Below are 15640 nucleotides of genomic sequence, written 5' to 3'. Positions count from 1 at the left end.
CTCACCATTTTTAAGATCTCTTCCAAATTCTTAATTATCTGAGTCTTGTCTTGGAATATCTGAAAATAAATATCTGAGTGTGAAATAAAACATTTCCTTTACAATTTTGGACTTTAGTTGTAGATTAAGGCAAAAATAGAACATATGATTCACCAGATGACTGTGGTTATCTGTCAGGCGGGTTGGGTCACAGAGCTCTTCCTGTGCACCTACAGCTGAAAGTTACACTCTTTAAACATCTGGTTTGTGATGGTCTCTCCAGCTCCTGCAACTGCTTCCCTTACGAATTATCTACAACGCTGCTACCTGGAGAGCTCCTTTTGTGCTCATAAGCCACCTTCTAGATAATTCCTTGGGAGGTAGGGATCAGGTGATGAGAACTACTACTGTATCGCTCCCAGCGTCTGGCGCCGCGCCCAGCAGATAGTGTGTAATCAATGGTTGGTTGGGCAGATGAATGAGTAAAAGAATATAGTAATAAAGATATACATGAAGACAGTCCTTCCCAGAAAAGGACACATAGGTGCCTTTTCTTATGCTTAACAAAGAAACCCACTCACCGCCAAGGGCTCTTGTTTGGTTTTAGAGTCAATGGAAAGAAAATAGAAAGTGGATGTGCTCAAGACAAGATGTAGTTTGGAGGTTGAGTGTCTGGGCTCTGAATTGACAGTTGACCTGAAGGACCTGTTACGTGTTTAGATGCCTGTATGTAGGGTATGAGAGAACAGGAGAGAGGGAGGGAGAGAGAGAGAGAGAGAGGTATGAATATCGTATAATAAAGAGCAAACAGTGATGATTTACAAGCGCCCGATCACATGCCCTGTCTTTAGCTGGGTTCATTAGCAAGCGTGCTGATTTTGTAAACGGACCTCTGGTCACGGAATTTGTTCAGTAATGGTCGTTGGTTTATGCCACTCTCTCATATCTGACCGTGTGTGGCCCCGTTTTATGTATGTACATATTAATAGCAGTGACCACTCATAAAGCCACCACCAACTGGAGACCTGGAGCTCTGGACCAGTGACAGTGGCTTGGCCCCTGTGTCCCTCTCCCATCCTTAACGTGGCCGTCCTGGTTTCCCCGTGGTCCAGGTGTAGCTACTAATACTGTCCTTTTGACACCCTGAGTGCCCAGTTTAGATGATGATACATTGAACGGTATCCCCGCCTCTTGCTTCCTCTCTCCTGCTGTGCAACTACCTTGAATGGCATGTTTATCCTTCCCTTGATTTTTTTTTTTTTTTTTTTTTTTGTGGTGCGCGGGCCTCTCACTGTTGTGGCCTCTCCCGTTGCAGAGCAACAGGCTCTGGACGCGCAGGCTCAGCGGCCACGGCTCACGGGCCCAGCCGCTCCACGGCATGTGGGATCTTCCCGGACCGGGGCACGAACCCATGTCCTCTGCATCGGCAGGCGGACTCTCAACCACTGCGCCACCAGGGAAGCCCATTCCCTTGATTTTTTAAAAGATAATTTCTTTCAAGAACGCGTTTTCTACTGCGTCCTGGATTGTTAAATTTGCATTTTTCCAAGGCAGGAAGGAAAGGGAATTCAAAGCAGGGGAGTGTTCGGAAATGGCTCCGTGCTCTCCTAACAAGTGGGTGAGTGACTGGAAGTAACCATCTGCAGGTCGCAGTTCACTTGACGTGCCATTTCACAGAGTGCATCTTCATGTTATGTGCTGAAGTGATAACTGATAATAGCTGCACAAGAAGAGCTATCAAAATGGGTCTGGAGATGGACGATCTGTGTGCCAATGCTTGCTCTGGGAGCTGTGCACGGTTCCCTCCTCCTATCACCCCCTGGTGACTTGAACTGCATGGCACTGAAAGTCAGTGCTACCTCGAGGAAAGATGAATCAGGCTTCGGGTGGTGGCAGAGGTTATAGGGATTTGGAGGCGCAGAAGGGAATGTTAAATAGCTGATGAGCAAAAGGTCACTAGAAACAGGAGTCATGCAGATCACTGGCGTGTCTTCCTCAAATCGGGGTCAGGAGGTGTGAATCCAGGGCTCCGGCATGCCCCGTGTTAAACACATGCTATGTTCTCGTTCTGGGAGCCCACTTGTTATTTTGGCTCCCAAGGGAACCCAAAAGAGGAGAAAGTGGAGCGGCATTGGCTTCTGAGTGGGAAGGATTAGCTGTGACCTTGGCAGACAGACAGGACCCCTGCACACGAGGGCTGCCCATGCACCTTCCCTGTTGGCGACTGAGGGCGTGGCAGCTGGGACAGACTTCCGTCTCTCTGGCTCCAACTCCAGCTTGGGCTGTGCATTTTTTGTCTGTGTGTCATCAACAGTGAGCAGACAGAGTGACCGATTTCAGCCAGGGGAGATTCTTTCTGAAATCTGAAAGGTTTAGCATAAGTTTCTGAGAGCAGCATTTTCTGGAATTCTCTGATCACCTTTTGTAAGCATCCTTCTTTGCATTTCATGTCAGTGTGGAGAGAAACGTCGATGCCAGCACACTGTTGGAATGTCCCAGTGAATTTTTATTGAGTGCTATTCGATACTAGACTCTGGGATGCTAAACCTGGCAAGATCCAGTCTGTCCTCCGATGCTCCCAGGCTGGTCGTGGAGACAAATCACTACACAGACACGGCAACATGGCTCCTGGCAGCACAGCGATGGTGTCACCACGATGCTATGGGTCCACTCATCCTGTCTGCGGAGAGAGGTAAAAAGATACCCTGGGTCCCCCTGTTGTTAGGTTGGGAGTGTTTGCTCATGGGCCCAGGGACTGAACCCTGCTGCACTACAGACTCTGCCTGTGATGTGAGGTCTCCATTTCTCCACCCTTTAAGTGAACAGGTGTGCTCCACGATGTTCAAGGTTGCTTTTAGGTCTAGTGTTCTTTGTGCTTTTAACGCTGCTAGCTCATGGCCTCCCAACCTCACGACCTCCAGATTCCTAAATGGCTGGAAGCGTGTGTGTTGTGTGCAGGGACACATTTGTGGAGAACAGGCCCTTGGGTTTGCCTTGACTGCCTCCAAACCTGAACACAGATGGGATCATGGGATTACTGGAGAATATGGGCTGCACCTTCCTTGAGAGAGAGCGCTGACCTGCTGGGGTTCAGTGGAGGCTGCAGACACCATCTCTGCTTCCAGAAATGGTCAGTGACTTTGATTCACCGCACAAACTGGTCACCCTGGCTGAGAGCCAGTCAGGGTCCTCAGGCTGCAGCAAACTTGAAGATGCCAGGAGGGCATGGCAGCAAGGATGCCTTGGATTCCTGCCCACCCTGGTTAGTGAGAACCGACCGGGAGCACCTGAGGCCCCCATTGGCAGGCTCATGAAAGCCTTTTTAAGAAAAGGCAAGCTGCCAACCACAATGAAATATACAATTGTCCATCTGTTGCTCAAATGAAAACAAATTTTTTCCCTTCCATTGCCCCAAATTTCTCTAGCTACTGTCCAGTGGTCTGACCTTGCATTTTGATGGGGAGAGGATTAAATAGGTTCCCATGATTTTGGGGAAGCAGTGGATGTGGGGGTAAGGACTTCTCTGGTGTGAAGGAGAAGGAGGTGGGGCTCCAGATCAATGCCAGGAACAATCCCATCATCTCTGGAAAACAATCTGAGAACTTTATAATCTGCCCACTGTTCTCAAAAATTAACTGGGGTCCCAAGGGTTCATTTTCCTTCTTTATTCCAATCAGGTTCTTTTTGTCTCTATAGACTCAAGGGATTCAAATATTACATTTAGTCTCCGTTCTCCCCCTCCCGCCCCATTTTTTGTGGCCGATCTTACCCCTGAGTCAATTATTTCTTTCTTTTCAGTAGGTGGATATTATGAATATTGAGCAATCTTGAACATTGCAGAAGGAAGTCAGCCACAGCCAGCAGAGGTTCGACTCTCTGGTCATTAGTGATGCCCAGAAAGACATTGGTGGTTAAGAGCCAAGGGGAGGAGAGCAACCTTCAGAGAGGCATCCCAGGCTTCCCCATGCCCCAGACTCAGCGTGGAAGGAAGTACCATAATGGTCTGCAGGGAGAGCTTCCAAGAGGGTCTCCAAGGACGAGATGGACACAGAAGCAGGGGTTATGGCAAAGAATTTGCTTCCCTCCTAGTTAGTCCCCCAGTGTATCAGCAGCAGGTGCCAGCTGGAGGCTGACGCCCGTAGGCTCCAGGGATGTGCTTTGAATGAGCTCCTAGGTGGGGGGAGGGAGTCCAGAAAGAAAGCTGGGGTGACAGGAATTCCAGGGACACAGAGGGGAAGCAGAGTCAAGGAAAAACTGACAGCAACATATTTCATGGCATTTCTCCACATCTGTCCCACAGTCTTAATCCATGAATATCATTTTCTTTGTTCTTGTTTTTCTATTTCCTCTCTTTTCCTTGGGACTCTATACAAGTTCAAATCTCTCCCATATTAAAATTTTCTCTCTCATTGGGCTACTCCCCATTGGGTAGCTCTTTTCTCATTCTCTTTTTCTTCATAATTAAGCTTTTTGGAAATTTATGTTTTTATTTACTGTCTCCACTTCTTCACTTTTCAGCCCCAAATCCACTATAATTTACTGAATTTAATTTACACTGTCTAACCAAAATTGCCAATCTTAGGGGAACTCTTCAGGCGTTTTCTCTGACTTTTGTCAAGAATTTAACATGCCTTAACATTTATTTGATTTTTTTTCGAAATGAAACAGCTATAATATTCAACATAAAAGTAACACATGCATGCTTACTTCAAAGAAATTGAAAATTCTGAAACAACGAAAAACTACGTGAAATAACAATAGTTGTCTTTTTACATACACTTATTTTTTCAGAATTTTCTTTCTTCTATATATATATAGAGAGACATAGAGACAGAGACAGAGACATGGAGACACAGACACAGAGACATAGAGACACAGAGAACACTATACATATATTTTACATTTTATAAGTTACATTTGGTGTTTGATAGCTTCAAAAACAAATTGGAACGTGCTTTCTTTCTGTTCTCTAAGAGATTTTGTGTGAAATTGATGTGATTTCTTTTCTAAATGTTTGGAAGAATTCAACAGTAAAGTTTTCTCAGTCTTGACTTATTTTTGTGGGAAGGTTTTTAATGAAGATTTCAAATTTGGTTATTTGATATAGGACTATTCTGGTTTTCTATTTCTTCTTGTGTCAGTTTGATAGGTTGTATTTTGAAAAGAATCTGTCCAATCTATCTTTGCTTTCAAATCACTGGCATAAAGGTGTTCATAATGCCTTTTTATGTTTTTAATGTCTGTAGAATTTGTGATGTCCCCTTCTGCAATCCTGACACTGGATAATTCACCTTCTCTTTCTCTTTATTTGATCAACATTTCTAAGGGATCATAATTTTAATTTTTTCTCAAAATGTCAAATGAACTTTATCTGTTGCACGGTTGCTTTACATTTCATTGACGTCTTCACTCATCTTTATTACCTCCTTTCTTCTACTTCCCTTAGACTTAATTTACTGTTTTATCTTCTTGAGATGGATGCTTAGTGTTTGATTTTCAGCCTTTCCTCTTTCTTTTCTAATATATAAATTCAGGTTGATATATTTTCCTCTAGGTACTGCTTTAGCTACATCATATACGTTTTAATATGCTTTATTATTTATTTTTTATCTTCAGCTCAAAATAAATATAAATTTATATTGATATTTAGGTGGTTATTTATTAGTATATGGTTTTATTTCTAAGCAGTTGGACATTTTTTTAGGTATTTTTAAATTATTGTTTTCTAACTTAAGTGCACTATGGCTGGAGAACATACTCCGAATGATCTTATTCCTTTGAAGTCTATAGAGATTTGCTCAGTGATCTGGCCTATGTTCTATTTTTGTAAATGCTCCATCTGCACTTGAAAAGAATGTTTATTCTTACATAGTTGGGTACAATGTTCTGTATATGCCAATTAGGTCAATGTGTTAATCATGTTTAAACCTTCTACATCCTTACTGGTTTTCCTCACTTTCTCAATTACTTATCCGATGGGCTAACATTTACTACTGTGATTGTAGATTTGTCTATTTCTCCTTTTTCTGTCAATTTTTGTTTTATGGGTTTTGAAGCTAAATTATTAGGTGCATGCATGTTTATGACTGCTATTTCTTTCTGGTGAATTGATTTTTAAAAAATTATGATACACACCTCTTTAAGTCTGGGCAAAGAGATAAAAGGATTTCCCTGTTTTGAAATCTACTTTTTCCTGAATCAGTATATACATACAAGCTTTCTTTTTGTTAGAGTTTGTATAATATATGATGATTTTCTACTCTATCACTTTAAACTCTCTGCGTTCTAATATTTAGGATGTATTTCTTGATGTAGCATAGTATTGGACTTTTTTGTTTTTATCCACTCTGACAGTCTTTTTCTTGTAATCATAAGATTTTTATCCACTTACATTTTGTGTAATTGTTTATATATTAGGGTATAAATCTAACATCTTAATTTTTTTTGTCTGTCTTTAACAATTTTCCACCTTCTTTAGTATACTTAGAAAGAACTTCCTCACACTATATATATTTCTTCAGTCTTATATTTTCTTCAGCCAACTTCTTCCTTTAAACCCTTTTCTCCATTGCCTTTCTAACCATGCAGGGATCTGAATGTACTGTACACTTTCAGACCACTCTTGCTAAAATTTTACTCACATTCAATGCATTCCGCAGGCTTCTTTGTGAATTTTTCTTCATAAAGCTGATCCTAAATATTGGTTGTTTCTTAAAATCCTGCTTTGGACCTCTCTTCTTATTTCCAAGTTATCCTTGGGTAATTTTATATATTCCCATAAGTCTGTTCTCCCATTAATGCCTTTTATATTGATATAAGCTCTAGACACATGTGTCCAACTGCCTTTTGAATTTCTCTATTAGTGTGTCCCCTAGGCAATCAAAAGTCCATATGACCAACACTTAATTTATAAATTCTCCTTCCATCCCTGACAAACCTGACCTCCTCCTCTGAGACCTTTGTTGTTGGTAAATGATCTCTTGAACCCAGTTACAGAGCTGAAAATCTCATCCCAAGCTTTTGTCTCTTCTTCATTCCACATAGCTTCTTGGCCAAACTGCTAAGTAGCCTCCCAACTGGTTTAATTACTTCTATTGCATCCCTTCCAGTCATATTCTCCTATGGCTGACATTACTATTCTGCTTAATCACAGTTTCCTTACCCCAAAGGTGACTGCACCTCTTTCTCATGGCTTATACTGGATTTCCTGTTGTGGCCCATGCCTCTCCTTACTCCTCCCTATCTGGTCCTCTCACTCCATCCCCTTGGTATCAGATGTGCTATGTACTCTCCCAACCCCACACTTTTGCACATGACACCCATTACACCTGGAATGCTCATCTCCTTGCCCATGAGTTCCTAATTATTTTTTCCCTAGAGATCTCAACTTAAGCTTTGACTCTTCCATAAAGTCTTTCTTGATCTCAGCAGAACTATGTGGATGTATGTTTTTTGTTTTCAGGTGCTCCCCACACATCTTCTATGTTCCTTTTATGGCACAGACAGATTGCTATTGAAAATTTAAAAAAAAATTTTTTTGATGTCTGTCTTCCCCACCAGATCCCAAATCCTGAGCTCTATTTTCACAGTGTTCTCATGTTCTAAATACACAGGCACATGTTGGGTACTTGATACTTCTTTGAACACTGAAAGAATGAAAAACATATTAAAAAGTGTTATTACTAGAGTTATTTCACTCTTTTTATTGACAAACAGATTCAGAAATATTTTTTTGGTAACACATTGGAGACAGGTGTTTCTGTATTTTCATCTAACTTTCATTATTGCAACAAAATACTTTCTTGCACACCCATTATATACTATGAATTCTCTTACTGGGTAACAGTGTGTTCTGGTGTTTTTGAGTTGTATTTTTTAGCCTTATTATAACTAATAGTCTCTATTTCATAGATGAGGACTAGAAAATAGAGGTGATAAAATCCTTAACCAAAGTCCTCAACGAGGAAGTAGTAGATTTAAAAGTAGATCACAAGCTACTTAAGTTCACTCTTACAATATTTTTCCTTTAAATGATTTTGCTTACAAGTCTTAATATTTAAGCTGATCGATTAAAATAACAGTGAATGGCAGTCCAGCACAGCACATTTCTTTTAGCTTGGCTTACTCTTGGCAACGGAGTCTCATTTCAATAGTAAACATGGTGGCTGTGTAATTAGTGTAATATCTACATCTTTATCTGTTACGTCATTTAATGATTTCAGCCTTTGAAGGAGGGGTATTTTTATTCCCATTCTTCCATTGAGGACAGTGAGACCCTAAGAGGTTAGGTAAGTGGTTGAGGCTGCTTAGACTGGGAGTGGCAGAGCAAGAGGCCACCTCCAACTCTGCTGTGCCCCAAGGCCATGAGCTTTCCTCAGGTGACAGTCCCTATTCTGCCATTCAGTCCTGAGGGCACAGATGATCTCGTCTATGCTCTACACAGCAGCAGTCACCACACTTCCTTATGTTAAGTAGATGCTTCTGCAAATCTGAGGCAACGTCCAACAGCAATGCCTGTGTGTTTGGTGTCGATGGCATCTGATCACGAAGCAGGAACAGAATTCTCACCACTTGCTCAGATGGATCATCTCCCCAGGGCTGTGGACATCAGTGCTTATTCTACTGCACCTCTGGTTGGCTTGGAATCTGTCAGTAATGAGGTGTTATGGTTTCGACTCTAAGATTTACCTGGATGAATGATGTTCCCCTTCAATGGTTAAAGTAATTTCTCTCCAACAGAGAAGGCTTTTTTTTTTTCCTTCCTGAAGCTACTCAGCTGTGGAGTGAATCAGATCACCCTCCCTAATGGAAAACATATACCAGAGACGGCTGGAATAGAGCTTCAAAGTTCTCAACTGCCTCAGTGTGGAGAGTCCGGGTTCACTATTGGCCAGCAGAGATCTCGGGGGTCTGGTGTGTTCCGTTTCTCATCAGACTCTGAGGTTTTGCTGAAGACCAAGAACCACATGATAGGATGTTTAATTTTTCCCATAGAAAGAGTGTCACGATAATCCAGGATGATAGAGTCACTCCCCTGCAGCAGGATCATCCTTATGTGAAATGTGACGAGACACTGCCCATTGGGGAAGCCTACTCACCGCCCCCTGAGGGGGACTTGCTATGCAAGGATACTTAAAGGATCTTCAAGTCCATTGCCCTCTTTGCTAAGCCTGCCTATATGGGCAAATTACTTTTGTTCCCTTTTTGAAAAAAGTATCTTTTCCAAGGTGGATTATTATTTGTCCAGTTGTACCCTGAGCACTAATCTTTTAATGTAAAGAATGATTAGGATGAGCGGTGAGGATAAAATGGGATTAAGGAATAAGGCTCATGACTTAATTATTAATAGTAAAACTATGAAGGGAATCAATAAGGCTGCATGTATAATAATGAAAGTAAAAACATTGATACCTCTGCCCAGGTACAGTTTGATTCACCTTACATAGGGGTTGTTACCTATCTATGCAAGAGAGAAATCACCTTCTTTAAAAACATGTCATAGATGGTCCCTGAAATTAAACCATATGTTTGAGGTGCAGAAATGCAAGTTTCTTAGTTTAAAGGGGAAAAAAAAGAATGCTTGTGTTTAGCAGAAAGGAAACAGAGGGCAGTGCTTCAGGATGAAGCTTTCAGAATTTCTCACATTGTTTTACAATATCTAGTTTAATAACCCTTCCATTCCGGGAACTTTCTGATACCAGTAAAGGCTGGTGTGACCGAAATGTCTCGAAGGAAGTCAGGATTTCAGTGGGAATCGTCTCTCATCTGAGAAAGCTGGACCACATCCTGGCCATGGAACTTGTGTTTCCAAGAACTTGGCGACAGCACACGGGCCCCAGTTGTCCAGGTCTCACTGCAAAATGGGAAGTAATGCCTGCCACAGAGGGTTGCCCTGTGCATCATCTGCCGATGGGGAGCAGAGAGCGAGGCACAGACACCAGAGGAATCTCTGTCCTGTTGGACCAGGACCACAACCACTTTTCTTAAGGTCACTAGGGGTTGGGAAAACCTTAGCTGAGCACTGGGCCATTGGTCTTCTAGACCTGGCTTGATTCCTCTAACTGTCCATGTAATCTTAGGCTTAACTCCCTAAATCCCACTTTCCTCATTGGTAAGTTGGAGGGGTTTGGACTAGAAAATCAGTTTTAGGACTTTTATGTAATACAGTTCAATGATTTTTTAAAAATTCACACTTCACATAATAATAGCCGTCTTTGGAATGTTTAGTGGAAATTAATAAAAAAGGCTTTTAAAAATAGGCACTGCTAGGGTAGTCTGCAATGACTGAGGCTTTTGCAGGTAGAAATGAGTCACACAGAAGAAGGGGTTTGGGGTATTTTTCAACAAACGAGACATCTTTTCGAGGATTTTCACTGGGGGCTCAGTAATTAAATCTTAGCTCTTGCCAATCTTATGTGACAACAGATCCAGTCTTCCTACTGAGAAGCAAGCGACCCACTTTCATGCTTCTAACGTGTGGCCAAAGGAACAAATGCAGGGCTTTGTCATTCCTTATGTCCTTTGGGCGTCAAAATTCCTCCGGTGGGCAGGGGAGCGGGTGGGGTGGGGAAGAGGTGAATAAAATGCTTGGAAGAATTCCTGTCAGGACTGAATGTGGTGAAGACATAAGCTGGAAATTCACGAAAAAGGGTCCAACGATGAAGTCGCTCACGTGAGCAAGTGCACTAATTCGCCACTGGACACACGTGACAATTATGGCAACGAGAAATGACCTGGTTGATAATATTTGTAAGTGTGATAATACAGGGAGATGGCCAAGCATTGTTTCGGGTTGAATTATGTGGAAACAAAACTAAAACAAAGCCAAAAGTACAAAAAAAACCAAACCAAAAAAGAAGTGTGAAGTTCCAACCCCAGTATTTCAGAATTCGACCTTATTTGGAAATAGGGCCTTTACAGAAGTATTCAAGTTAAAATGAAGTCATTGGGCTTCCCTGGTGGCGCAGTGGTTGGGAGTCCGCCTGCCGATGCAGGGGACACGGGTTCGTGCCTCGGGTCGGGAGGGTCCCACATGCCGCGGAGCGGCTGGGTCTGTGAGCCATGGCCGCTGGGCCTGCGCGTCCGGAGCCTGTGCTCCGCAACGGGAGAGGCCCGCGTACTGCTAAAAAAAAAAAAAAAAAAAAAATGAAGTCATTAGGGAGGGTTCTAATCCAATGTATGAAAAGAGAAATTTGGACACAGAGACCGAAACGCACAGAGGGAAGATGATGTGAGAACACACGTGGAGAAGACAGCCGTAGAACAGGAGTGATGGCAGCTACAAGCCAGGGAGAACCGAGGATGCCAACAAACACCAGTAGCTGGAAGAGGCCAGGAAGAATTCTCTCCTAGAGCTGTCAGAGAGGACATAACTCTGCCAACACCTTGATATCAGACTTATAGCCTCCGAATCTGTGAAACAGCCTATCTGTGTTGGTCTCGGTCTCCCAGTTGGTGGTACTTTGCAATGGCAGTCCCAGGAAACTGACAGGCGCATGATGACAGGGTAGATTTCTACCTTATCGTCCAGAACATGAAATGATTTCTCCTTTTTTGGAGAGCAGTTTGTCAACATGTATCAAGAATCTTAAAAGTGATGGTTTAAAGGAAATACTCCGATTTCTGTATAAGATGACCACGAGGTATACGTAAACTCAGGGGTAGGAGCAATGAGACCGAAGCAGGAGCCTTCAGCCTGGAGGAGGGAAGGGAGAGCGGTTTCCATGGTGGCAGGGACAGCTGGAGTGATGGCTCTAAGGCTGGAAGAAGCCAGTGGAGTTGCTGGTTGAGAAGGGACCAGGGAAGAGAGAAGGGGATGAACAGTGCAGGGTCACCAAGGCTGCTCTCAGGAGTTGGGGTTCTATTGTAACTTTCCTGGGATTCCTCAGAAGGGTTTTAGGTGAGGGGAGGAGAACAGCCTGCTCACTCTTACGTTCCGCATCCTTCTGCCTGCTCTCTGGAGAATGGGTGGGTGGGAGTCGGGAGCCAGGTAGGAAGAGCAGGTGGGAGGCCCTGGTAGTTCAGGAGAGAGCTGACCGCGGCCGAGACTCGCGTGCGGCTACGGACATGAGGAGACCCGGGTCCACTCAAGATGTGTGTTAGCGGGAGAACATACAGCTTGCACTGGTGAGCTGGATCTGAGCCACTGGGTGCCAGGAAGCTATCTAAGAAGGCTCCTCAGTTTTCAGAGTGAGGACCTGGATGGATACAGTGACCCCCTATGTGGGGAAAGCTGGGGTTCGATGGCAGGAGACTCGAGAGGTCCAATCCGCACATGTAGAATTTAACTCGAGATATCACAGATGAAAGATAGGTACAGACTGGAGGCGTAATGTGGAAGTCATTGCACACAGGTAGTATTTAAAATCCTGGAAATGCATGTCATCAGCTGGAGAACGAGAAGAGAGAGCAGATGGAATGACGCCTACGTGACGTCACAGTGCTTCTCGTTGAGGTTATTTTGAGAGCTGATTGGGCACAATTCGAAATACACCAGCTGTAAGATGGTGAAATATTTGGATCTGCAGAGTAAAAGCCACTGTCCACCGTGCTGGCTCCGTATGCAAGTGCTCTGTTCGGCGTGAGAAACCCCATTTGAGAAAGTACGCCCTTTACACCTGGGAAGTCCACAGAAGACATTGACTACTTTTGAAAGCTCGGGAAGCTTTGCCATACAAGGGACTCTTACGGGAATCCAGAGCGTGTTTTTTGGAGGAGAGGTGATTTGAAGGAGGGGACTTGATGGCTGTTCTCAGATACTTGTGTGTATCATCAAGCTTGCATCAGCTTCCTGGGGCTGCCATTACAAATGCCCCAAGCTGCTGGCTTAGAATCATAAGAATTTATTGTCTCACGATTCTAGAGTCAAGGGCGCTGATCCTATAAACTGTGCGGGAAAGTCTCAGAGGCGTCTGTTTACTTCGATATGAAGAATTTCTCTCACTTCCTCTTGCATTAACCAGCTAACATTGATCAGACACTCACTATGGTCTAGCCTCTGTACTAGGTGTTTCATGTGCTTTGTCTCTCTTAACCCAGGTGTTGGTGTTATCACTGGACTGGATTGCTTTGAAAACAAATAGGGACCTCAATAGCAGGGTTAGATGCCACAGATCTTTTTTTTTTTCCTGCAGGATAGGACTTTTTTCCTGTAAAATGAGAATTATAAAGTCAAATACACTTGGAAAATGATGAGTTAACTACCTTGAGAGAGGTTTCTTTCCTGTAGAATTCTCAGAACCTTCAAACTTCTAGTGGCCATTGTGTCTAAGACTGAAAGAGTATATTTTCCCAAATTATTTGATTTTTTTTTTCAACCAAGCATCTCCTGGAATTATCGTTCTAAGAAACACAGAATGGGAAACGTCGTTTTGTATTATCTCAGCTTCGTGAACGTCAGCCATTATTATATTTCTGGAATGTGTCTCTACCTCTGTTAGAGGAGGAATTATTTTGAACCATGGAGGAAATATTATCAGGGGTCCAACAGACAGAACGTTGAGACTTCAACAGTCAGAGGGTTGTTTTACAACTATGCACGATGCCAGGGACTTTCAAGTGTCAGGTGGTTCATGGTATGCCCAAGGCTTAAAATTAGTAACCTAATTGCAAGTTTGTGCGTTACGGTCTGTGTAGGATTGAGTAAGTGGGCGTCCATCCAGTGTCCTTTCTACTCAGCCATGGGTACAAGTACAAACTTTTCAGGAAATGTCAACTCGATGTAACTCATGTTTCGTTTCAATGGGATTTTTGGTCGGCTGTCAAGAAAGCAGTGCCCTGTTTCCCGAGGAGCTGAGGGAAAGATCTCTATCTTTCCCTCTTCCTATTGAAACAAATGGTATTTGGTGGTCACAGATACCTGCTGTTGGGGAGAAGAGTTGGAAAGTTAACAAAGACAGATTCCATAAAGACGAACAAAGGTCTTTTACAACTTCTCTTGCTTTCTTTTTCTGCCCCTCCTATTTCTCTTTTGCCATTGCATTCATTAGAAATTTAAGTAAATGACATCACTGCCCCAATTTTTTATATCTGCCAGGAGAACAATTAGGCCATTAGAAGTAACAAATGGTCCGGACTCATGCTGCCTGTTGAAAATTTTCAAGCTACATTATTTCTGACAAGAAAAAAACAAATAATAGTTGTTTTGGCCAATTTTTACCATAAGCAGCAACAGTTTCAGCAGATGCAGCCGCGCGAGGCTTTCTCCCCATTGTCACGCCTCATTAGCGTGTGCTGACTCCGGTGGGTTCCCATTCCTTTAGGTAAACAGTTATTTACATGAACTGCGACATTTTTCTTTGGTGACAATTTCTAATTGTTCAGGCAACCAAGGGTGATATATTAAACCCTCGGAAAAAGGCTTCACCTGTGAAACAAATTACTTGAAATTAACTATCCTTTCAAAAGAAAGGCAAAATTTCAAGATGGACAAATTAGACCCTTCTCAGGCACATATGGTAAGTGTTTCAAACACGTCCCCACTGGTACCCACTCCAGAGAACAATTCTTCATGATGGAGTGGAAGACTTCCTGGCTCATTTGGGGGTCCTTTCTATGCCAGCGTTCGCCTGCAACGCGCTCAGAAGGGATCCCGCTAGGGCTGAAAGCTGTGCGGTTCCCCAGTGTTTGTGGCTTCGCTGACTCCGTAGCCTCTTGGCTTTTTGAGTTTAACTCTTTCTAAGGCATGTGTGGCTACAGGGCTCTCCCTGCAAAATCTGCCATCCTTTGCTGCCTTTGCCTGTGATTTCCGGAAACTTAAATGGTCATTGAATATCCGTTAAAGCCCATCAATTAGCCACGCCCACCTACCCCCTGCACTGAGTAGATTGATGTCCGCAGCCCTGAGCAGGGACTGGAAGGGTCAGGTGAAATTAATCACCGGCATGTAATTCCGGATGTTTGCTCTGCTTAGGCTACTGGGCTCAGTGCACTGAGAGTAGCATATTAAAAATCAAGGTCAAATCCCTGCTGGACTGGGTTGCAGAGTGTCCCCCCCCCCCCAAATTTCACGTCCTTCCCAGAACCTCAGAATGTCACCTTATTTGGTAATAGCGTCGTTTCTGATGCAATTAGTTAAGACGAGATCATATGAAGCAGAGTGGGCCCAATACCGATATGACGGGTATCAGACACACAGAGAGGCACACAGGGAAAAATGCCCCATGAAGATGAAAGCCGAGATTGGAGTGATGGGTCTACAAGCCAAGGATCACCAAGAAGCCCCAGAAGCCAGGAAAGAGGCATGGAACCCCCTCTTCTGAGCCTCCAGAAGGGACCAACCCTGCCAACACCTGGATCTCAGACTTCTGGCTTCCAGAACTGTGAGAGAGTAAATTTCTTGTTTTAAGCCACCCAGTTTGTGGTACTTTGTTATGGCCGCCCTAGGAAACTAATACGCATCCTTTAAACAGGGGTTCCAGGCAGTGAGCAGGTTCAGCTGGGCGTCTCCAGCAGCAGATTATAACTTGCCTTGGATTTTCAGTCCCTCCAAATCCATCTTTCACATATCAAGTGTCACTCTTTAATATCCTTCTGTGTAGCAAGATTTAAATGAATTTTTCAAAAGTCCCATACAGATCAAACATTTAAAACATGCAAGTTTTTCTAGTTTTTAAAAAAATGAAGTATACTTTTAATGTACTTGGGACAATTAAATGAACAC

This window comes from Grampus griseus, assembly GCF_964374135.1.
Source record: "Grampus griseus genome assembly, chromosome: 16".
NCBI classification, from domain to species: Eukaryota; Metazoa; Chordata; class Mammalia; order Artiodactyla; family Delphinidae; genus Grampus; species Grampus griseus.
The sequence above is the reverse complement of the archived record's forward strand: the minus strand, read 5'-3'. Positions refer to the sequence as shown.